Below are 24,446 nucleotides of genomic sequence, written 5' to 3'. Positions count from 1 at the left end.
CTTCGGCTTCATTTCATCAAATTTTGTGGCCTTCCTCCTATTCATTTTAGGGTAATTTTGATTTTTCCAGCAAACTCTGTGTCAGGTTGTATTAGAGACTTGCTCTGTCTATTGGACCCAACTGAGTAGGTTTTACCTGAGGACGGGGACAGAATCCAGTCTCCGAAACGTTGTGTTTTGAAAAATAAACAGTTTTTTTAATAGACAGGACGATGGATATTGTCCAAAAACATAATACTTGTAGTAATGTACCATCGTCACAAAATTTTAGATCCTAAGTCAAATAATTATTTCAAAGAGAAATATGTTCCATGTACTATAGCAAAAGTGAGCTGGGGTAGCTCAGTCTGTATAGCCACTGGCTATGGGCTGGACAACCGAGGAGTCGGGCTTCGAGTCCCGATGTTGGCAAGAATTTTCATTTCTCCATGTAGCCCAGACCGACTCTGGGATCCATCCAACCTCCTACCTAATGGGTACCAAGGCTTTTTCCCCGGAGGTAAAGCGGCCGTGTCGTGAAGCTGAGCACTCACCTCCAACCACAGCCGAAGTAGAGAAAACATGGGTCTATACATCCACTCTCCCATACGCCTTCATGGCGTAGTGCTTAAATAGTTAAACACAAGGACAACTTTACGTTACTAAAGCAAAAAGTCAACGGTTTCTGTGCATAAGAAGTTTAGCACCACACCACATAGGCTTTAATGGGGAAGTAGCAATATAGCTCTAACATTCTTGACCTCGGCAGTGGATGGATGTGTGGTCATCTGCATATTTCAGCCGCCTTAACCCCGGGGAAATAACCCCAGGTACCCATTGAGTGGGTGCCTAGTTGAGTCCCGTGGAGATCAGAAAAATTTTTTGCTCCTGCCGAAAAAAAAACCCCGGTGGTAAGGCCGCGCCATAGCTCAAGCGATTAGTTGCTGGCTTCCCACCGCGGCGGCCCGGGTTCGATCCCGGCTCTGGTCAAGTGGGATTTGTGGTGGACAAAGTGGCGCTGGGGCAGGTTTTCTCCGAGTACTTCGGTTTCCCCCGCCAATCTTCATTCCACCAATTGCTCCGCATACACCCTCACCTATCATCTGGGGCTGGTAAAATAGGCTAGAAGTGGCCGCAGTACAAGGGACTTAGTCCCACCCCACTAGCAATAAGAAGAAACCCCGGTCGTTCAGCCCTTAGCAATCGTCATAACGTCTAAGTTATCCCAGCTCTGGTCCCACGTGATATCACGCATAAATATGGCGTACTAACAAAATCTTGTAGGCAGGAAACTCCTCGCTAATCTGCATCAGTTTCTAAAGCTGTTCATTGATAAGTCATATTATAAAAATACCTACTCTGGGAAATGGAAAATTTCATTCCACTTAGATTTTAGTATTTCCCTGGGAATTGAGACGTATTAGCTGACTGAATGGCCGATTGTGCTGGCGAGTCTGGTGAGTCAACAAAACGTGTCACGTCAGAATGCACGTTCTGCCGCGTGCCGCTCGTACGGCTATGTTCTGCGTGCTGCTTACTTGGGTTAAGGTCGAAAAATATTTATCTATATATATTTATTTATTTATAGCTCTGCACTCTTTTTGTTGGTCCTTGGCTGTTTCTTCAGATTCTTAATCTTATACACACTCGGTAGGGTTCCTCAGAAAGGGGATCAGCCCGCCGCAAGGCCGCTACTACACACAGAACAACACATACGCACATAGACATCCATGCCTTAAGAGGGAATCGAACCCACTATCCCAGCTTTCTACCGAAGATAGTTCATGGTTTAGACCGCGCGACCACTGTGGTCAGCCTGAAGAAACATTTTGTACCTTGAAATATTCGTTTCAGACATTCCCCACAAACGCGTGTCCCTATGACAAGGTATCAGCACTGCCTCCACGCTCGTTAGACCAAACTACTAGTAAAAAAGGAAAGAAGTAAATGTATCCCTTTAACAGGCCGTGGAGGCCCATAGGATTGTGAGATGTTGAGTTTCCCACATTTTCTATACAATCGTCTCACAGATGGTGGTGAGGTTCCCAGCCTTATGCGCCGGTCGCCGTTTACCCCCAGGAATATTCCTGGCACTCATTTCTGTTAGGGGCTGACTCGACCCCAGGGCCAGAATGCGGCTGGGAGGATTAGATAAATTGAAAAAATCCACCTCATTGGGATTCGATCCCGCAACCTTCCGGTTTGTAGCATAGTGCCTCAATCAACTACGTTACCGCGTGAACCCCCCCCCGGCAAACTACTGGAGGGTAAATAGAACTCTCCCTGCCAAAATTTTATACGGAACACGTAAAATTGCGTGGTTTCTTTGTACCAAATCATTGCAGTTTCTTTTGTTATATTGGACTTAATTGTAAGCTCAGTTTATATTTATCACCTGTAGACGTGTATGGCTAGGCAGAATTTGTCTAGATTTGTTGACCCACGCAGTAAAAATTACACCTGAAAATTTCTTTTGCCGCAATACAGGTAACTGAAAGCGTAATTTTAAAAGAAATCTGCTTGATCGAAAATCCATTAAAACATGAAAAGCAAGTTGGTACCAGTGCACTTCCAATCCTAGGCTGTTTCAGTCACTATCTTCCTGTTCCTTTCGTGATTTAAGGCTTTCTTCCTACCCCCCCTTCTCTGTACACGTAATTCTCCTTTAAATAGCACCCTCCCTCAATGTGTTTTCTTTTTGTTATTTTAAAGCGTACGTCAATAACTGTTTCAGAATTGTTTAATAAGAAATGAAATAAAGAAAATATAGCATGTTTGTTGATTGGCAGCGTCACCCTTAGGAACCCAGTGTCATTCTGTGTGACATGGGGACTGCGTATAAATTCACATACTGCTGGCAAGATCCTGTCATTTCAGTGTCTTTTTTAACCAATCAATCATTTTATAGTTAGTTTGATATTGGACACACGGTAGCGTAGTTGGTTGAGGCACTATGCTACAAGTGGGAAGGTTGTGAGTTCGATTCCCGATGAGGTGGATTTCTTCAATTGACCTAATCCTTGCAGCCGCACTCTGGCCTTGGGGTCGACTCAACCTCTAACAGAAACAAGTACCACGAATTTTCGTGGGGGTAGAGGGCTGCGGCGTGTAAGGTTGACAACCTTGCTGCATTTATGAGCCGATTGTCTAGAGAAAATATAAGAGCCTCGACGTCTCACGACCCTATGGGCCTTCACGGCCTGTTTACAGGGATAGCTTTACCTTTCCAACAGACGGGTATATAATTTCTTAGTTTTGAATTATTAATATCTTGAGAGCTTAAGTGTCATATACTCGCCATTTCTACTTGTCCTACACATTCTGGGCACCAGAGTATGTCGGTTTCCTTGCTTCTACGTAATATACACACTGAATGCACAAATTTGTAATACACGAAGTTGCTTACATCCTAAAATCAAGCAACGGTGAAAGGGAGAGTTTTTCTCTATAGACTATACCGATCTGTGACTGGCGTAAAGAAGATAGAATGTATTTCTTACCGTAAATAAAAGGTGCTACATAGTGATAACAAATCATTTCGTAAGATTTGAGGTTTTCACGGCGGTGACTATGAAGAATTCCGTCTTCTTGGATGTGGCGCCGTACAGATATTGTTCCTTCCAAATTCCGGCTTACACAATATTTACACGAGACCACATCCCAGAAGACGGCAGTCTTCAACCATTGAATTCGTTTTCAATTGCAGGAACTTTGGCAGAACTATGGAGAGCAGTTTGGTTAAAGAATTTCGTTTCCATAGAGAAAGTATCACTGCAAATATTTAAATCTAAAGAATTTAAATATCAGATTTGAGATTCTGACGACTGCGAATGTGAAGACAATAATTTTAATAATGTTAATTTATATTTTTTATGTTTCATATTTTATATTTTTTATATATTTTTAAATGTATTAATTATTACTTTATGTGATGTGTGTACATGCAATTAAGTAGATAGGTAACAAAATTCCTGAGGAATATTCCCCACCCTTTATAAACTAGAAGAAATGCGAAGATGGAAACAGCAGATGCATCCTAAAAAGTTACTACCCAGTTACTTAAATCTACGACCTAAAATCACAGAACACCATAACTGTATAATTATTCCAGTTGTGTATCAAGATTCGTTTTATTTCACTTAGAATTTAACATTAAATTGAACCACAGGAATAGGAAACACTGGAATATTATGGAAACTAAATTAATAATTTAATGAGAAAGAAATCCATATCACTTAGGTCTATACCTTGTGATATTTTTATTGAAATTACAGTGGACGACCCATAGTACACATTGAACGCTATTTGAAAGTATGAAAAAGTACTGACGAAGTAAATTGTGAATAACTGTTAATGCCTTGGCTTACGGACACAACACACGACGATGCGTACATCCTGTACTATCTCTGCAGTCGTCTTCACAAGAGATGTAGCACAAATTTCGTTTCCCTGAGAAGAGGTTCCACTGGGATATGTACATGTATATGCAACATTTTCAAAATTGGTTATCCATCTGTAAAAGACTTTCCTTCAGTTACATAATATAGCAGTAGGCCTGTTTCAGTATGATATTTGTCTGTATGCTTTACACTTCAAGGCCATTCTTTACTTGCATAACGCTACTTTGCTGCGGCAGTCTGCAAAACTTTATTTCACATTTCTTGATACCGTGAGCAATAAGTGTGACGTAAAGAAAACCTGGAATATGATCAACAGTATTTTTTTATTCCTAGTGGGTTGGGACTAAGGCCCTTGTACTGCGGCCACTTCTGGCCTATTGTACCAGCCCCAGATGATAGGTGAGGGTGATTGTGGAGCAATTGGTGGAATGAAGATTGGCAGGGGAAACTGAAGTACTCGGAGGACCCTGCCCCAGCGCCTCTTTGTCCACCTTAAATCCCGCTTCACCAGACCCGGGATCGAACCCGGGCAGCCGCCGTGGGAAGCCAGCGACTAACCGCTTGAGCTATGGCGCTGCCCCTGATTAACAGTAAGAGCCATTTCCTTCATTCGCCGAACTCTTTTACTATGAGGTAAAGTGCATTAGTTCTGTGTTTAAGTATCTGGACTCTTAGAGGATGGTAAGCCTGCCGGAAACATACAAGTAGTGAATGTGTGGAAAACCATTTGCGCAAGAATTGGTTTTCATTGTAACTGCATAGTTATTTGAGTTTCGGCTGATATTCAACAATTTCTTTATGGATCTGAAACCCTCCTTCGGAAGCCGCCAATTGTGCAGCTACTGAAGAACTTCCAGGATTTTATGGAACCCGAAGTTTCAATATCGTGTTCACAGAAGCCCTCCACTGGTCCATATCCTGAGCCAGATCAATCCAATCCATACCATCCCATCCTATATCTCTAAGATCCATTTTATCATTGCCCACCCATCTGTGTCTTGGTCGTCCTAGTGGTCTCTTACTTTCTGGCTTTCCCACCAATATCCTATATGAATTCTTCTTCACCCCTATTCGTGCTACATGCTCTGCCATCTTATCCTTTTTAATTTGATAATTCTAAATATACTTGGAGAAGAGCACAAGTTATAAAAACCCCTCATTATGCAGTTTTCTCTAACCTCCTGTCACTTCATCTCTCTTCGGTCCAAATATTCTCCTCAACACCCTGTTTTCAAAGGCCCTCAGTCTATGTTCCTCCTTTAATGTCAGAGACAAAGTTCACACCCATAGAGAACCACCGGAAGAAATATAGTTCTGTATATTCTAATTTTTATGTTTTTAGACAGCAGACGAGAAGAGAAAAGGTTCTGGTCTGAATGCTAGCAAGCATCACCCGAGTTCAATCGCCTCTTAATTTCCTTCTGAATCAGGATATTCAACAAACCTATGTTAATTGTGACGATTTACAAAATAATTACTGTATCGAAGCTTCTCATTTTGTGTGTGACAATTTTTGTTATTTGGCTGCGGCAGCACAATTATTTGTATAGGCACGCCAAACGCCATAAACTTACTGCACGTTACAGCCTTTTGGCCATCATGTAGTAAATTTACATTGTATGGTATATCTATAGAAATAATTGTGCTGCCAGAGCCAAATAATAAATACTTTTTGACAAAGTTCAAACTGCAAAATGCAAAGCTGAGTACTACTCGTATATTCTGGGATAAAACGCAGCGTGCACCGTTGAAAGTCAACGGACGTTTCTGAGGAACACCAGCTTTCATGATTGTATCTTGCTCTTCTTATTCAACTCTGGACATGGGGTGGATATGTTCCTTGGAAACGTCCTTTGGCTTCCAACGGACTGCACGGCATCACGTGGCAGAAGTTAGTATTCTCCATAACCACAGATGTGAGAACCTCAAATTCTACTTGAAGGTAAAGTTGGCCCTGTATAATTAAGCACTATGCCGTGAAGACGTACGGGGGAGTGAAAGTATATGTACATATAGTATATTCGAAACTGTGTTAAATATGTAGGGCAATGTTCGGGGTAATTATTAGAAGAGATAGAATGAATGTTTTCCGAAATTTGCGGAATACGTTGGACTCTGAATTAGGCAAACAAAATACCCGTACATGAAATTCGTTAAACGGAATTTCTCAGTTTTCACAGGCCTACTCAAAATAATTATGTCGTAAACATTTTTAAAATATTTTTTACCTCCTGAGGTAGAATCTTGAACATTTTAATACGTAGGGCCTATTTAATTTGTCTAATTTATTTTTTCATTTGGATCCTGTGTAGAAAAAGTAATGAAATACGTACAAGGATTATTCTAAAAGTGGGGACTTAACTTACAGTGACAGCTACCGCCAAGTACACCGTGTGTCGTTCATCAGGAAATCGATCAGAGTGAAATGTTGGTAAAATAGCTACAAGGTGTTTCATAAAGAACGCATTTGAAGTGGAAGATGAGTAAATTGTGTTACGTAGTGTATCATTGCGAAGGAAGTACCTCGACTATTTATGTATATGCCTGAGTTTGTGTGCTGTCTGTCTCTTTCTACTTCCCTTTTGCAAAGTTGTGTACAGGTTCGATTGGTGTCCCCGCCATCCGTTTTGTTGAGGCTATAACTAAAGATACGAGACAAGCGAACGGAGAACGCTTGGTTTATGGGTTTGCATCCCGCAGTCACAGGTTTGCAGCGTCTCTATGCTAGTGGTTCAAACTTGCGGTTTCGTCTTACATCACAACGTGTTCATCTGCAACCAAATTCTTCTTCTTCTTTCTCTTCCTCATCCTCCTAACTCCTCCTCCAATTCTCCATTATCCTCTCTTAGAAAATATTTTCACTTACTCCCCTAACGAAGACGGTGTTAGACTTAAGTTAACGGGGGAAGGGATCACTACTCCCTTCGGCTTGTCTACCATCTTTTCTCCCTTGCAAAGATTTTTTCTTTCGACTCATCTGGTATTCTTTCTCACCCTCCTGTTGCTTTATGTGAATACTAAGAGGTAAAGCAACGCATAACGGTTTCCTAGTAGGCATGAACTTTTCCCTACAATGGCGAAAAACGTACGGTTCTTAATTTTTTGTTAGCGCTCCTCCCCGCACTTGTGCAAGCATCGCCGCTGGAAGTCTCAGGAAAATGTCTGTTCCTACACATCTCTCGGCTGAGACACGTAATGTGTATTGATGGGCTGGTTTGTGTGCCCGTTGTCTCTGCCCTGTTAACTTGCCCTCAGTGTGTCTGTCTGTGTTGCTAGCGCTGTTTGCTCTTATTTCCACAGTAAATTGAAACATGACTGAAGGAAAAATTCACCGGCAAAAATTAGTAATATCTTTGTGCAAGAAGTGGTTGTATCTTGAGATTCGAAATCTTCAACTTCATATTTTACCCACATCCCCACCCGCTTTTATTTTCTTCAAACAAGTGTCTTCCCCTCACCTCACCCTTTCGTTGACAGTGTAAAGCATCTCTGTATCTAGCATTGTCCAAATATCCTGAGGCTAATGCGTACAAAATTGAAAATTAATTTTACTGAAAACAAGTTGAAGAATGTTCAGTTTTCATCCCAGAAGAACATGTGCAGTGTGTATGTGTCTATATAATGTGTTCGCGTGTGAACGAACTTGAGATGTTTCTTTGTGCTCGTAATCGTCGATGACGTCGCCTGAATATCAGTGTCCGTATCTGAAACATAACAAAACAAACATTTCTTTCTGAAAGCGTATTTGTGCGTGTGTTACAAAGTTCTCTGCCCATGATCTCGTGCAATGGATTAAACAGAATACTTTTTGTTTTGTTTTAGAAAATTATTAGGGGTTATCTTATTTACGAAAGTGATAAGACATTGGTGGAGTCTAATTTGCTTCTAAATAAAATTTGATGGCAAGAAATCACAATAATAATTGTAAGTATTTTCGCAATTTCTTCAAACATGTACGACCATTGAAAATCAGTTTTGCTACCGAGGCTCTGAATATGCCTAATTCATATTTGTTAGTAAATTAATATGGAGCATGTAAACAAAATTTTGAAATAACTAAATTTTAGTTGAAGCATATAAGTTTAAGTAGGCTTCGATCCTCGAGTTGGAAGATTCATCTCTGACCTCACCCCGTCCCCCTCACGTAGGCTGGTTACAGATTGCGGAAATCTCTTTTGCGTTCTTATGAAGAGAAAGAAGCCTCAACTGATATTTCGTTCGAGGTTTTATATTTCGCTCTTTAATGCGAAAGGAATGATATTGTTGGCCAGTGGACTACGATACAGAGGCTGTAGAGGGAAATAAATATTTGTATTCTAAATAAAAGTGAGTTGTAATATATGCACACTGAAATTATCTTTAAAGGGACTTTGAGTTATGATTAGAATCACCTTCTACAATTGCTGGCTCAGTTTAGATCTTTTAATTATAAAATACTCTTATGTAATTATTTGCAGTGAATTTATATGTAGAAATGATGGCAATACTTAAATCGAGTACGAAAGAATTATTACAGTGTACGTTAAATTCGTTGACAAACCAGGTGCTAAAGCAAAAAGGGCATGCGAATATACGTTAACCTACGCGCACAGAAAGCCGTACAGCTGAAGTGTTTTTATCAGTAGCAAGCATTGTCTATATATAAACAACTTTTGCATAGCTGGATTCTGTTAAATTAGTGGACGCCGTTTTCAAGCTGAACTGCCTTACAAGATAAATAACATATAAAAAATTGTATTAGGAGGATATTCCAAGTGTAGAATTCTTATTCTATACAGGCCAATATTTATCTCATTTTCAGAAACGTTTACAAAATATTAAGCTGACTCTCGTTGGTATGATGCTGTAAAACTGACAAATCAGGTATAATTTTGCATTTTTGAAAATTATTACTTATACTTTCTGTACGCCGAGGTAGATAATCACCACAGTCCCCTATTTCTTCAGACTGTTTGTTTATAATTTAAAAATTAATTGAAACAAGATCAACCATAATTTTGAATATTTGATTAATGATCATTCAACTTCATGGGTGTAAAGACTGAAAAATATTCGGATGGTAGATGTCGGGGACATCAGCACACTTCGGTCAAGCGGCATGTGCTTTCTGTCCAGTTCTGAGACCTCTACCAAAGTGCCTGTTTCAGGACGCTCTTTAATAGACACAGATCCTGAAATTATTTCGTCATATATCTCCTTTTGTGCAACTATTTAACGGTGAAACAATTTAAAAATTCAACTGCATTCATTCAAATAAAATTTGTACAATATATTAGTTTTGGATTTCCCTACATCGCCTGCTATTTCATGGACTGTACCATTTCAAGATGGCGTCGAGCGCAGAAATTATATAGTCTTCGTGACAAAGTCATTGACCTTAATCCGATACACAATGAAAATTCGTAGCAACACTGGTATCAGAAATATTTACGAAGAATGATTATTCGAGTAAGAAATTTAAGCACGAGCAATTTTATAATCGATTTAATATCCAGTATAAAATTATATCAACTGAATTTGGTAAACTGTGTTAAGATTATAGGTATTACCTTGCCGTTGGCTCAAATATACTTTTGCAAAGAATGCCACGATAAGACACATATCGGAACTTTGATAACCAGGTTGTAAGGTCTACGTGTTAAACTTAATTCATATTTATGCAATAAGTTATGTATATATCTTTTGATATTTGTGCAAATTGTGACGAATTACCTAGAGCGTAAATGTCTAACAGATGAGTCTGTTCTAGTTTTATGAAGATCAATAACTTAAAAATTTTCATAAGGAGGAAGGTTATGACATGTCTGTTATTTATTATAATTTATGTAACAAATAAATTGAAGTGTAAACCAGTATTTAGCCCGAGATTGTTACAGGAATTAACGAAATTTATATAATTTTTTTGTGTTTTATTTAACGAATAGAATAATTATTAATTAAAAAAATAAAGGCATACATAATTCTGTTTAAATTAAATGGACTGGCTTATAGTTTCCGTGCAACCGTGTGATCATATCAGGGGACAATCATGTAACAGTCGTTTTGTATCTGTACGATTAATCTTACTCTTGCCTTTGTGTTTACAGCGTCACTAGCAATAACAATAAATTGCAATGATATTTTTATATTCAGCATGTCATGTAACATGCGTTATAAAGCTATACCGGTAGTCAATTTAACACATATTTTATTCTTTCAGAAGTAATATGTTTTAGCGTGTTTTTCTGAAGCTGATTGAAGATTGTCCTGTAATTTGAAAATAATTTACATGAAAACTCGCTCAGATGTACCAACTTAATTACGGGCATTCGGGAAATAGACGCGAGACATTACGAGTATTTTTCCTTCAGTATACCAATAGATGAGGTTACTAACGATATCAGAAATTAGAGAACAAAATCAACTCAGAATTATATAAATACGTTTACTGTTCTTACACTCGTCTCTATGATGGTCTGCCGCAATGCTTAACAAGTCACTAAGATATAACCTTCATTACTTGAAGAATCAGATATTCGAGTTGAAATTGTTTCCGCGCCAATAATAATCACAATTAATTAATTTTTGGAATTTCATTGAACTAAAAGAGTGTTACATTTTTATAATCCCATTATAAATGCTGTGATCAGGGATAGTGTAGTCATTAAAGCGACTGGCTACGGGCTGGACGGCCGAGGGGTTCGAGTCCGGGTCCCGATATGGTCAAGAATTTTCACTTCTCCACGTTGTCGGCTCTTCAGTCCACCCAGCCTCGTATTCAATAGGTACCGGGGGTTCTTTCTCAGGGGGTAAAGTGGCCGGGGCATGAAGCTGACCACTCACCTTCAACTAGTGCCGAGGTCATGAAAATGTGGATCTATACATCCACTTCCCCATACGTCTTCATGGCATAGTGCTTAATTAGTTAAGCACAGCGACAATTTTACCTTAATTTTTACCATTAGAAATACAAATTATTTGAGCGTTCTGCTTTATGTTGGAAGAAAATCGTGTCGCAATGCAGCAATTCACAGCCGTGTGCCGTGAAGTTCAGTGCAATTTGTGAAAACTGTTGTGGATGTTAGGCGGTGTTCGTAATTAGAAGTAATACTTTACAGAAGAACTGGAAGACAGTGCGCTCCTTTATCAGATGTACAGGAATTAGTATGAGCAAATTTATGAGTTCCAACCCAAGACAACTCTAGGATAATAGGGAAAGCCTTTTAAGCAAAAAGAGCTGACTTACGATCAAGTATTGGAAAACATTATACATATAAGGTAACAGAACTTAATTGCTGCTAGTCTAAACAGGACTAAAATATCAGCAGGGGGCAAAAGCTTCTTTTCGAAAAATACTCTTACATTTCCTAAGCCTATTTGCAATTTCCTATGGATAATGTTTGTAGACCAACATGGTTTCGATATGTCTCCAGTTAATTTTTTAAGATTTGACCGATTTAAAGGAAAATTTATGGGGATGTTACAATATTGGTGGCCACCTGATTGTCATAATTTTTAATATCATACAGTGGGAAATAAAAATGCTGTGGACTCACGAATTGCTAAGGTGAGATCAATAGTATGGCCAGTTGATAAGCTGCAGAAATGTCACATGCCAACAACTTAGAAAATATGCAGCTTTTACAGAAATACTTCACACACATAAAATAATGAAATGTTCACTGCAGGAAATACACATAAAGCTGCCATAATAACTGTGATAAGCCGGTAGACTGCCGACGTGGTCTATTGATGACAGGTCGGCAATGCATTCATGGCGACGGTGCATATATTTGAGGTCATGTCTTGTTGTTTAATGTATACAGAACTTCTAAGCCTACATAACTCTTTTCTTCTGCAAAGGAAATAACAATAACAATAATATTAATAGTAATAGTAATGATAATAATGATAATAACAATTCAATTCCTTTATCCAAGTGCTTGCCAATAACTGGTGGCCTATAACAGACGAGGACAGATTGTATGATATAATTAATAATAATAATTCATACATATAACATATTTACAACTGCAAATAATATTCTGACCCGTAAGACCGTGAACGCTAGAGCACAGCATGTCATTGTTAGATTACAATTTTATAAGGTATAAGTTTGGCATCAGTAACAGAGCTTGGTTCAACTGGTACTGCTTTTCACTTTGTCCTGGTAGTGGCTGGTGCGAATTTCGTTCGGGACAGCGACTACCTTAACTGATGATTTTCATAGTATTTCTCAGTACATTAAGCAAGAACCGGAAAGGTGTCTCGAATTTGGCCATAATTGCTTACTTCCTGGCAGGTATATTTTAGTTTATTACTCACAATTACTCCTACAATATGCCGGTATATATAGATTGAGCTATTAACATTGCAGTCACTGAAACTGTTAATAATATACAAATGATCTGTAGCACTGGTAGCCTGTGCAGTAGGGAAGGAGTTCTTCAGAATTATTATAATTTTCTCTTTAATATATTTATATTGTGGGTGGCCTGCTTCAATTAAAATTTATTTTCATGCAGCTTTATATTTTGAGAAACCACAAGTTCGGAGCAAGTTTCGTGATTATGAAGTATAAATACAGGTATATAGATACAAAATACAAATGAGATAGAACAGTAGAATATGGACAGTCATTTGTAAGAGTTTTCAAAGTTGTTAAATATTAATTTCCGAAGCAAGAAATATCTTAATGCAGTGAACATCTGTCATCCACTCAAAAAATATTCTCTGCCATTGAGTTTATTAGTCGGGCAATTTTATAATTTAAAAATGAAACTTAATATTCAAAAACAACTGCTTCTAAACATAAACTCGTTGTTTGTGATTTATCTGTGAAGAGTAAAACACGTCATTTAAAGTTTAAAGTATTTGCAATTTTAAGTATGAGTTTTAATATACCTACATTAAGTAAAGATTTCATAAAATTCAGAAAAGTAAAATTCTGGCTAAATATATGGACCTAATATGGCGCAGAATAACTCTCTTGTCATTTCACTATTTACAGTGATGATCAGTAGAGTAATAATAACAATAATAATGATAATATAATAATAATAGCAGCAACAACAACAACAACAACTGAACAATCTGGATTTACTTAGGCCATAGCAATATATGACTTTTTGTGGAACTGGGAAACTTCTGTAGTTTTGAACTAATGGACGGTTAAACTGTGTAGACATACAGATTTTGATTTTGTATCTGCTAAATCAACGTAGGTCGATCACAGTGGCCGCGCACTCTAAGGTATTAAATGTCTTCGTCAGCTCAAACATTGGCATCGTGGGTTTGAATCCCACTCGAAACATGGATGTTTGCCTTTATTCTGTTTGTTTGGTGACTTTCGATGGGCTGATCCCCTATCAAGGTGTCCTACTGACTGTGTATAAGATTTATAAACTGAAAGAAACGGGCAGGGCTAAAACAAGGCTGTAGTAGTAGTAGTAGTAGTAGTAAAAATTAATGAAAATTTTGAAACTGAAATTTACACTCTTGCTTTTTATTCTGAATGTTTACAAGGTGGAAAATATTAGTTACTGTAGGTCCTCTATGTGTGTTCAATGAAGATTCATAAGGTGAATTGTTTTAGGAATTGCATGTTACAATTAGGCCTATTCCAAACACGGACATCGATAACACTTTCATATTTTTTTCTTTTGCATAACATAAATGTTCAATATTTTTATTTAAGAAGAAAAATTTGTAATCAGTTAAATTAACGATGTTTAATATCAGATTTTGTTCCAATATCTGCCCTATTTTTAAAGCATAGCTAAATTATAACTCATGAGCATTTGTAATTATAAACACAGTAAATTATAATAAATATATAGGGTAAGTAATGAAATACTCCCTTGACTACATTTACCTGTAAGCACACGAAATCATGTGTTTTCTCTCTCACAGGCCATCAAGACTCGACAGATTGAGCGTATTTCCGGGCCGCGTTCTCGTACGGTACGCTCGGCCGTGTCTCTCCTCCCCGGTCCGTCAAACATCCGTCTTCTTCCGCTCGTTCGGAAAGTAGGTCGTCTCCGTCATGTTGTTATTCAATATGGCCGCTACCTTCTGCTCTCATCGTGACTTCCAACTGACGAAGGACGAGGTGAAGAAATCTCAACGTAGGACAACAAAAGTAAGGTTTCTTATTCTTTGTCTTGTCTCTTAGACCTAGAATTCTTTTGACTGTAACAGTGGTTCGGTCAATGTGAAGTGCTTACATTGAATCAAACGAGGGCCGAATGCAGCTTACCGCTATTGGCCTCTCGTCCGGATTAAACATAGAATTCTTCTCCCCGTTTACAAATCAAAATAATACTTAACATGAATATGAGGACAACTGATTATTGTGCTTAATAGTTTGGATTTAATCAGGATTAATTAAGAGGATTTGAGTTTCTCATAACGGCGAGCATGTAGCCCATTGAGAGTCGATGTTCTATCTACCACGATATGTCGCAGAAAATAGAACTCATCAGGATTAGTAGATGATTTTATAGCCTCAGGATTTAAACATCAAAATTACAAACCATGATAGGATTTGTGGGGTTTTATAAATCTAAGAACTTGAAAATATTTTAGTTGTGTGAGACAGTAATTAAACTTTAATTGAGAATGTTGTATTTTAGCGTCCTGTTGCACTGAATTTCCTCCATGATATATACGCAGTGTCCGTCTTGCAGTGCATACACTTTCACCTGTCACTTCACAATATGTTTTGGCACTACAGTGCCATCATCAGGTGCTCAATTTACGTTAATCTATTGCATTGCATGCCATTATGTCAACGTAAAATTATTTAAAAAGTATTTTAAAATATTCGTCAGTTATAATAATTTTTTGTATACTAAAATTTTGTTAAGATATTCATCTTATCTTCTTAATTGAGAATTTATGGGTCAATATTCATTGTCATTTTATGATTTGTGGACAAGGCCCACCCCTTTTACATTCATTTATTTATTGATGATTTGTGAATGTACAGTAATTCTAGCCACGTTTTACTTTTTCATTGTGGCTGTTGTTACGGGTACTGATGGCTCTATGCGTGTTTCATCTGTTTTAAAAATATTCACAAAATATGAATATATTGAAGTTCTGAGATTAAGCCAATGAAGATAAAAGGCACATTTGTTTATAATTCAAAATATGCGTTAGTTGTATAAGAACTTTCCTCTTTCCTTCTCACGGAAGTTTTAATGTCTTAAAAGAAAACGTGTCATCATCCCCTCCAGCTTATCCACCCTCTCGACCTCGACAACATTATACCGATGTAGGCCTAACAGCTTGTGCTCAGCCAGCAGACCCATGACCTCTGCCACTGTCACAGGCCCCTCATAATATCCCGAATAGCCCACTTCGACTTACACCTTCACATCTCACCTACATCTCAGACGAAACGAACATTTCCACCGTCCAGCAGGGATAGTCCAGTCTGGGTTCGTTTCCCTCCAACGCTACATACTCTTTCCTCTATTACCGCATCCAGTTCGACTCTGGATTCTATTCAGTCTATCCAATAGGCAAGCCATATAGGAGACACAGAGGATGGAGAGATGGAAGGTTGAAGCTGACATCTGTCTATTGTCTGGGTTAAGAATTTATAGTTTCATATCAATTCTATACTACGTCTGTACGTCGCATTTCTTAAGCACAGGAACAGCATTCTTCTCGGTACTTAGATGCGTCTTGTCCAGTCAGGCTTTCTTACAAAGCACTCCAGAAATTTCTGGAGAACTTTACCACTTCGCGTTTTATAAATCATTTATCAATAGCAAAGCCTAGCAATAGAATATATAATAACTGTAGCAAAACTGAGCAGAATACGTACAGTGTGGGAAGAATGAGAGAGCATGCATAGTGCAGTGACTTCAACCAATCGGCACTGAAACTGAGTCAAGAACACAAACGTAAGAAGCAGTTTATTTCTTATGCACTGAGCTAAGATACACCAGAATATTATAGTAGACGTAATAACATTTTTTTAATCTTACTTATTTGAGTATAATATTCGTTACTGAAAATTGTGGCGTCAACAAACAAAACAAATTCTTTGAAAGCTGCATTTTTCTCTCTTTCTAGCAAGTAGTAATTTTCATAATCCTCCATAACACATTAGTTTCGTTTCGTTTTATTGTGATTTTCCATGATCATCTTTCATGTTCGTCCCTCAGATATGTCAGTGTTTGGAAAACATGTACTTTATTATAATTAATAATAATAACACGGTCAAGAAAACCGAAATCAAGGGACGAGGGAAATCGTTGCGCTGACTACGCACATCCTCTATCCGCTACAGTTGGCACTAAGTTCTCCGACAAGCGGCGGTCGCTGGGTAGCTTGCGGACTCAAGCCACGGAGATTTTAGTTTATTATTATTAATGGGGTGAAGCTGAGTCCAGTTTGTATTGCGGCCTCTTCTGGTCTATTGTACAGTCCCAGATGATAGATGATGATCATCGCTCAGCAATCAGTGGAAAGAGAGTGGGCAGGGAAACCGAAGTACTGTGAGAAAACCTGCCCCAACTCCACTTTGTCCACCATAAAACGCACATGAAGAGACTCAGGATTGAACCCGGGCTGCAGCAGTGGAAAAGCAGCGACTAACAGTTGGAAACTATGTAAATACGAAATTGATTTTCGTAGATTCTCTGAAAAATGTAGAGACTAGTAAAATGTTGCATCCGCAAGGTCATCCAAGTCTAGACAGGAAAACTTCAAATTTCATTTAATAGAAAATTTCAGGAAGCTTGGAGTGATAACTTCCTTCGATTTAAGAAGAAAAGAATTTCTATTATTCGTTCAGTAACTGTCAGTTTTGAATGCTGCGAAAGTGTTCAGTAAAGTGCTGCAGAGAACAGAAATACGAACATCTGTTATGCCTGTGAAAGGAAAGGAACCCTTCATATAAAGAATTCCGTACTCTGGGGTATAAGCAGTGTAGTCAGGTGGAAGTTGAAGGACGTTATGGAGTAACACAGTGTTCCCGTCTGAAGTGGTGAAGCCTCCTGATTCTTGTTCGCTTCGTACTTGGCTCAATTTTCAACCGTGAAAATGGAGGCAATATAATCTTGCGAAAAGTAGCCGCAATTCTACCGGAGTATATGGGGTAGTATCCCAGAAAACAATATTAGTCATAGTCGCCAACATGAGAACATCAAATTCAACATTCCTTCTCTTTCTTATCAATTTTATTCCTTCGCCATTTTATTTTAATACAAGAGCGATATATGTCTCCTTTTCATTATTGATTTTTTTTGCTTGTGGCATTATATAAATGGTATACGCCCACAGATAGGCAGACGTTTCCTTTAATATCAAATTTATGTAAAGTTGAGCAGAAAGTATCCTGGCAACTTCACATTCCTCCATGTAAGCAGGCAAGATAATTTCTTTTCTCCATTTAGATATATTTTATTTTTTCTTGAATACATTAAGATCAGCATTTATTGTATGAAATATTGTGCTTCAATTATACCACCAGCTGAAAAAATGCACTAAAGTCTTTTTATATTTTTCATGTATTAAAGCAAAATAATCATCGAACTGCATCATTACAATACACATTATTGTCATGGTTTGTTAATTTAGTGTATGTTAGTGAAGTACCCAAACATACCAATTTTCAGAACCATTGCTCCTAAAGCAATAAATAATGTTGGCCACGCAATAGCTCAAGCAGTTAGTCGCTGGCTTCCCACCGCGGCGGCCCGGGTTCGATCCCGGGTCTGGTCAAGTGGGATTTGTGGTGGACAAAGTGGCGCTGGGACAGGTTTTCTCCGAGTATTTCGGTTTTCCATGCCAATCTTCATTCACCAATTGCTCCACAATCACCCTCAGCTATCATCCAGGACTGGTACAATAGGCTAGTGGGGTGGGACTAAGTCCTTTGTACTGCGGCCACTTCTGGACTATTCTACCAGCCACAGATGATAGGTGAGGGTGGTGAGGGTGATTGTGGAGCAATTGGTGGAATGAAAGTTGGCAGGGGAAACCGAAGTACTCGGAGAAAACCTGTCCCAGCGCCACTTTGTCCACCATAAATCCCACTTGACCAGACCCGGGATCGAACCCGGGCCGCCGCAGTGGGAAGCCAGCGACTAACCGCTTGAGCTAAAGCGGTCTCCGTAGTCTAGAGGTAACGTTCCCACCTCATGACTCGTGGTACGCGGGTTCAAACCCGCTGGAGGTCGTGGAATTTTTAAGGGCGGAAAAATTCAGGGAACAAGTCCTCCGGGAGGGACTTTAAGCCGTGGGTCCCGTTTCGTAGCTTTACGGCACGTAAAAGAACCTCATATCTCCAAAGGAGGTCACTGAGCCAAATTCAAGGACGTTTCCCGCCCAACAGTAGTCTCTAACGCCTCTGATAAATGGGGGAATCATCATAGATACCGCCAAGCCAGTAGAGGCCGAACTCGCTGGCTCGGTCGGGACTGATGGTATGCACCAATATCGGTAGGGTACAGAGACTGGTAGAATATTATAGAGGGAAGCACAATGGACCAATACTGGTCTAAGTGCATGGGAAACCCACCCTCTCCGATAACTAACTAACTAGCCGCTTGAGCTATGGCGCGGCCATGTACAAGGGACTTAGTCCCACCCCACTAGCATTAAAAAATAATGTTCTTCTGCTCTCCATTTCAAATGGGTTTGATTGTTTGCTATGTCATATACTAGATGCCTTTTTATAATTATTTACTACGTGCATGTACAAACGTATTGTGTACGAGATATGAAGGGTAAGCTTCCTGTAAACAAAAGTGTCTCCATAGCAAAGTGTCGTCCCTTAGAAATTTGCCGCCTAAGGGGGGAGAGTTGAACTACATTGTCACTTGTTTGATATTGATTGACATAGATGTCTGATGTGGCTTTGGACATTCTTATAAATGTCTAAAATATTTTAACTAAATATTTTATTATTAATATTATTATTAGTATTAATGTTAGATTTGTTATTACCGAATTTACCAGCAGCATTTCTAGGTGGCAAGATCGATGCTTTTCCGATATAGATCTACTCAAATGCTGTGGAATATTTACTCAAGAGAACTGTGAAGCCAGCAGAGGCAGCCGTTACTGAGTAATGGCTTCGTAAATAAACATGTTCTCAAGCAACAATTGAATAAAACAATAATGAAGTGGTGTTTTCTGCACGGTCGGTGCTGAGATGATATGAACAGGACAGTTAGTGAGAGCCAGTTGAGTTGAGTTTAACGGTGAGTGAATGGGTTAGAGAACTTATGAGGGTTAGTCATTGTGAGCAGTTGCTGTGGAAAGTTTGTAGCTGAGGCCAGGAATATTTCGGGAACACAGAGGGAGGGGAACGTCCGTCGTTGGAAGCCGTTACCGAGCAATGGATAGTGAATGCGTGACAGTGGACACTAGCGTGTGTGTATGTCTCTCTAACAGTGAATTGTATAGCGTAGTAACGCGCTATATAGAAGAGTACAATAAATTCAGTCGTCAATCCAATACTCGTCTGTAGTCGCACCTCATCGCGTAACAATATATACACTTTCCCTCCTGAAGACTGTGTTACGCCTTTAAAGTAGGCTCCTGTGCTAAGGATATGATAAAGAATAGGATTTTTGTCAGCTGTGATTTCTTACACTGTGCTAACGTGTAAATTTGTATTCCATCACGCAGGTTCCACTGCTGCTGTGAAAGTGTTTCTTCATTTTCAGATTTAGTTAGAAAAGTGAGGTTTTAAACTGAGGGATTTTTATTTAATGTCTATAAATTCATTTTTCCAGGAACATCCAGAATTATATTGTAAGTTATCGGTTTTGAATAGTTTCATGTGTTTTCAGAATATAGGCTTTGGTCCAATGTAATAAAAACATAAAGTCAGTAAAATACAGAGAATTTCGTAATATTGTCTATATTGAACATTTTCGGCATAATTTGTAGGCTACCTACTTTTATCATCAGCATTTTTACTTCAAAGAAAGCAGTAAATATGAGGATTTCTGTATAATTTCGATATCCTTGGATCTTTTTCCTTCACTTGTGTCCCGTGAACAAAATTAGTGACTACTTAATGACGGCTTAGGCCTAGATATGCTGTCAGTCATCTGCAGTGAAATATTGTTTGAGAAACCTGCTTTGGATAACATTTTTCAAATTGGCCTCCTTAGTAATGTGGCATGTATGGTTTTACGTAATCTTAAAATATAAAGAGCCAGACGCTCTTTTGCACCTGTGTAATTTCCTGCTGTAAGATCATGAATTAGAATTGCCTCTCAAACGAACAGAAACTCATTATTCTTAATTTTCAAACGCAGTCCAAGAATTTCCTTCGCTAATCACAGTGGTCGGGTGTTCTAAGGCACGAACTGTCTTCGCTACCTCGAACGGTGGGATCGTGGAATCGAATCCCACTCAAGGCGTGGATGTCTGTGTGCGTTTATTCTGTGTTTATATTATTCTGTGTACAAGTCGCGTCCTTACGGCGGGATGATCCCCGTCAAAGGAATCCTGCCGACTGTGTACAGGGTTAAGAGACCGAAAAAGAGGCCAAGGTCCAACAAAGGGGCTGTAGAGCCATGGATGGATGGATGGACGGATGGATGGATGGACGGATGGACGGATGGACGGATGGACGGATGGACGGACGGACGGACGGACGCACGGACGGATGGACGGATGGACGGACGGATGGATGGATGGATGGATGGGCGGATAAAGATTTCCTTGGGAGATATTCTACTTCTTATCGAAATCAAAGTAATTGAAGACCATGTCGGATTCCCGAAGCGAAGAACTGAGTTTAGTTCCATTATAATATACTATGTAAGAGTTTCGGTGAACAAAGTGTCCCTGAGCCAGATTTTCCCCTCCCAGTTACTGTTTTACCAATGCACTATTCTCATTTATCGCCCGAGGCTGGTGCAGTAGGCCGAACATTTCAAGGCCGAAGAACTTAGTAGAATATAGGGCTATAATATTTTCTCAGTATAAGGCTTAAAAGTTGAGGCAATCAACTCGCCTTTCAGGAGGCTTACAGATATTCCGACTGCAGTCTCTCTGAAGATATGAAGAGTAGAATCCAGTGGGGATATCACACTCGTATCATCACTCAGATATCTGACAGCCTGTAAATACCCTGAAGGTATACTGAACTTTTGAAAGATACAGAAAAAACTGTTTTATGAGGTAATGGTGTGTTTCCCATTCAGCAGCTCTCTTTAACTGGAGCAGGTATAGATATTGTAAATGGAATAATAAATATTACAGTGGTGTTTGCGTAATTGGAGTTTGTTCATCGCACAAATTCCCAAAGGAATGCTGTCAAAATATTTCAAATGATCGATGTAAATGCGAAGGAAAGAAGTTGAAATTTAATATAAATGTATATGATTTTGACAGTTTCAAGAATATTCCATCTCTTGCATAAGTGGCGTCCTGTACTTCATGTAGGTTATCGCTAGAACATATCAAGTTAGTATATATGTAAAAAATTATTTCGTTAAAAATTACCGACATTCTGCAGAATATGATAGTTCGGCTTTATTAAGCTTCAAAGTGTAGAAGAACAAATAGCATTTTCAATCAGAGATGTCTGTAAGGAAGGGAGAAAGATATTGGTCATTAATTTTGGAAAGAGCTCAAGAATCTTATTTTCGTATTTCATTAGTAGTTCCTACCAAACTGAATCTCCTTTTCTGGTCTCTTCAGATAACTTACTGAAGTAAAATTGCTATAGTTGCTAGTGACCTTCATGAAGACAGTGAATCTTTAAATTACAGCAATTGGTTAGCCATATTTTGTTCTGTTTTATCCAAAGTATTTAGAAATCAGAACAATATTAATTTAAAGACCTACAGCGGAAATCGCCCTGAGAGGAAAGTGTTGAGAAGGACTGTATATTAAAATGAGCGAAATGAAGGTGTAACTGTTTTTATCTAAATAAAGGCTCCTGTATTATTGTTGGCTGTAAACCTAACTTCTGAATTAGTTTATTACACAAGAAGCTTCTTTACATTTTTCCCTAATTCAGACCGTTTATAAATCGGCTTTTCATTGTGAGGACCCCAGCAGAAGCTTGTAACCGAGTGGGTTTTTTAACTTCAGGTTATTTTAAGAAATTCTGGACAGGGATAAACAAACTATACCTAAGAGTGGTGAGATGTACACATTAGCTTGCACGAACAAAATGTTCTGTGTTCTTATACACTACGCATTCTATGTTCACAAATAGGTAGCAGCTGAAATTCATTACATTTGATGTAATTAATGTAAGATCACATCGTTCTGAGTAACATAACATGTATTTATTCAGGTAACTAACTAATTGTAAACAAATTTTTAAGTGACGATATAACCTTAAGCTTATAAATAATTTCTCTCGGAGAACAAAGATATTACTGAAGATGAATATTAACTGAATATTATTGAAATCTCAAAGTCATTGCTTCCTTCTCCTAGAACAGGGGTCAGGAAACTACAGCCAACGGAAGATCCGCTTCTGGCTCTAGCGGTATTCACATATTGTTAATATCGTTGCTGGCCGTTATCTGTTAGTTTCTCACATGGACCTACGAGTAGACTAGAGCTAAAAGTAAAGTTGTCCCTCTTTTTAATTAATTAATTGCAGTGTCATGACATCGTACTTGAGAGCAGAGAGCTTAGCTTCGCCTATTCTTAGCACCTTCACTACGGTGACGTCAGCTTCACATTCCAGAGCCCCTCCCCCCCACAATATAATAAAGAGTTTCAGTAGCAGAAAAATAATATAGATAAAAGAAACTTCTAAAGAGATTTAAACTGTAATGTCCATAGTGCAAAGATTTACTATTTTCCACTAGTAAACTTATACGTAAAAATTGTATATGAGAAATTTGAAAGAAGATTCAGTTCAATTCATTTATTAAAAACGTGAGAATCTAATCACCATTTAGCTTATTTAGGACATCGTTTACGAATTAACTAATAATAATTCAGTTCAAGCTGTGTGTATTTTACTGTGCTTGTATCTATAGAGATGATCAATTGTTGTAAACAAATTTCGCTTTATATTTATTAATTAAGATTTTCTCTTATGCCTCTGAGGTGGCAGATATTTTGAAATTACGTCCTCCAGCAGTCACGTAAACAACTGCCTACCCGAGCCAGAGAGATTAGTGGTTAAGTAAACGTTTAAATCACTAAAATTTTCAGAATTAATTGTTTCGTCTTAACATTGTATTTTGGCAGCCATATCTATACGGACAATTAAATTTCAAAGCTTACATTCAATAGGGAAGCACTGATTCACATTCACAGTTTCAACTGTATATTGATTCGTTATTTCCGCCAACCTGTTTCCCTTCCAGACTCAGCCCATAAATTTTAACATGCCGTAATAGGTAACCTAAATCATTTATGAAGGTCAGCCAAGAAGTTCTTTCCTTTGTGCAAGTCATTGAAGTGCCAACCTTTAGATAGGTACAAAAATTCGTGCTTGCATAACAACCTACCACTCCCTTCTGCGGTCAGCTGCCTCTGTGATTGCATATTCATCATTGGTTGTCCCCTCGTGACTCTCCTAACCAACATTTTTGAACACAGATGGGCGCCTCATAATCCGTTCCGTCAGCGAACATAAACCTTGCGACGCTAATTTAGTCACAGTAAATGAACTGTGGAAATATATTTTTTTAGGTGAGCTTATTCGAAAAACGTTTCTAAGAAGAGTTACAGGTTTCGCTGAGATCTGTAATTAGTGTTATGTACGAACTAGTAACATTTTTCACAGTAATTCTATGTTGCTTTTGCGAAAATGAATTAATTTCGATTTGAGCTTATATAATGCTAATGTACAGATGCAATGACAATCCACCTGAAATTTACTCATTTTATCGTACAGTCTCACTCCAAAATTTGCTAGAAATACGTAAAAATAATTACCGGAAAAGAAAACTAAGCAGCGGATTACGAAGACAAGTATTTATGAAATGGACTATATTGATACACGGTGTTCTTCTCTTAGTTCCGTTAAAATTTATTTATTTAAAAAAACTGTTGGTTAGATGGATAGAGCATCCATTGTCGAAAGTAAACAGTATGTCTATTATGTAAGATTTGAGGCTTTCACGGCGG

The 24,446-nt window shown here is 38.4% G+C and overlaps 1 long non-coding RNA gene across 2 annotated transcripts in view; it reads left to right on the top strand.

The window, feature by feature from the left end:
• The window catches only part of LOC111861831, a 501,275-nt gene that overhangs the window by 79,509 nt on the left and 397,320 nt on the right, over window positions 1-24,446 (top strand). For both annotated transcript variants that reach the window (XR_004512771.1, XR_002842335.2), the window contains exon 2: window positions 14,271-14,499. This is a non-coding gene — a long non-coding RNA (uncharacterized LOC111861831). The remainder of the gene's footprint in view (window positions 1-14,270; window positions 14,500-24,446) is intronic.

The sequence above is a fragment of the Cryptotermes secundus genome, unplaced genomic scaffold (assembly GCF_002891405.2).
Source record: "Cryptotermes secundus unplaced genomic scaffold, Csec_1.0 scaffold180, whole genome shotgun sequence".
NCBI classification, from domain to species: Eukaryota; Metazoa; Arthropoda; class Insecta; order Blattodea; family Kalotermitidae; genus Cryptotermes; species Cryptotermes secundus.
Note: the sequence above shows the minus strand (reverse complement) of the source record. Positions and strands in the feature narration are given on the sequence as shown.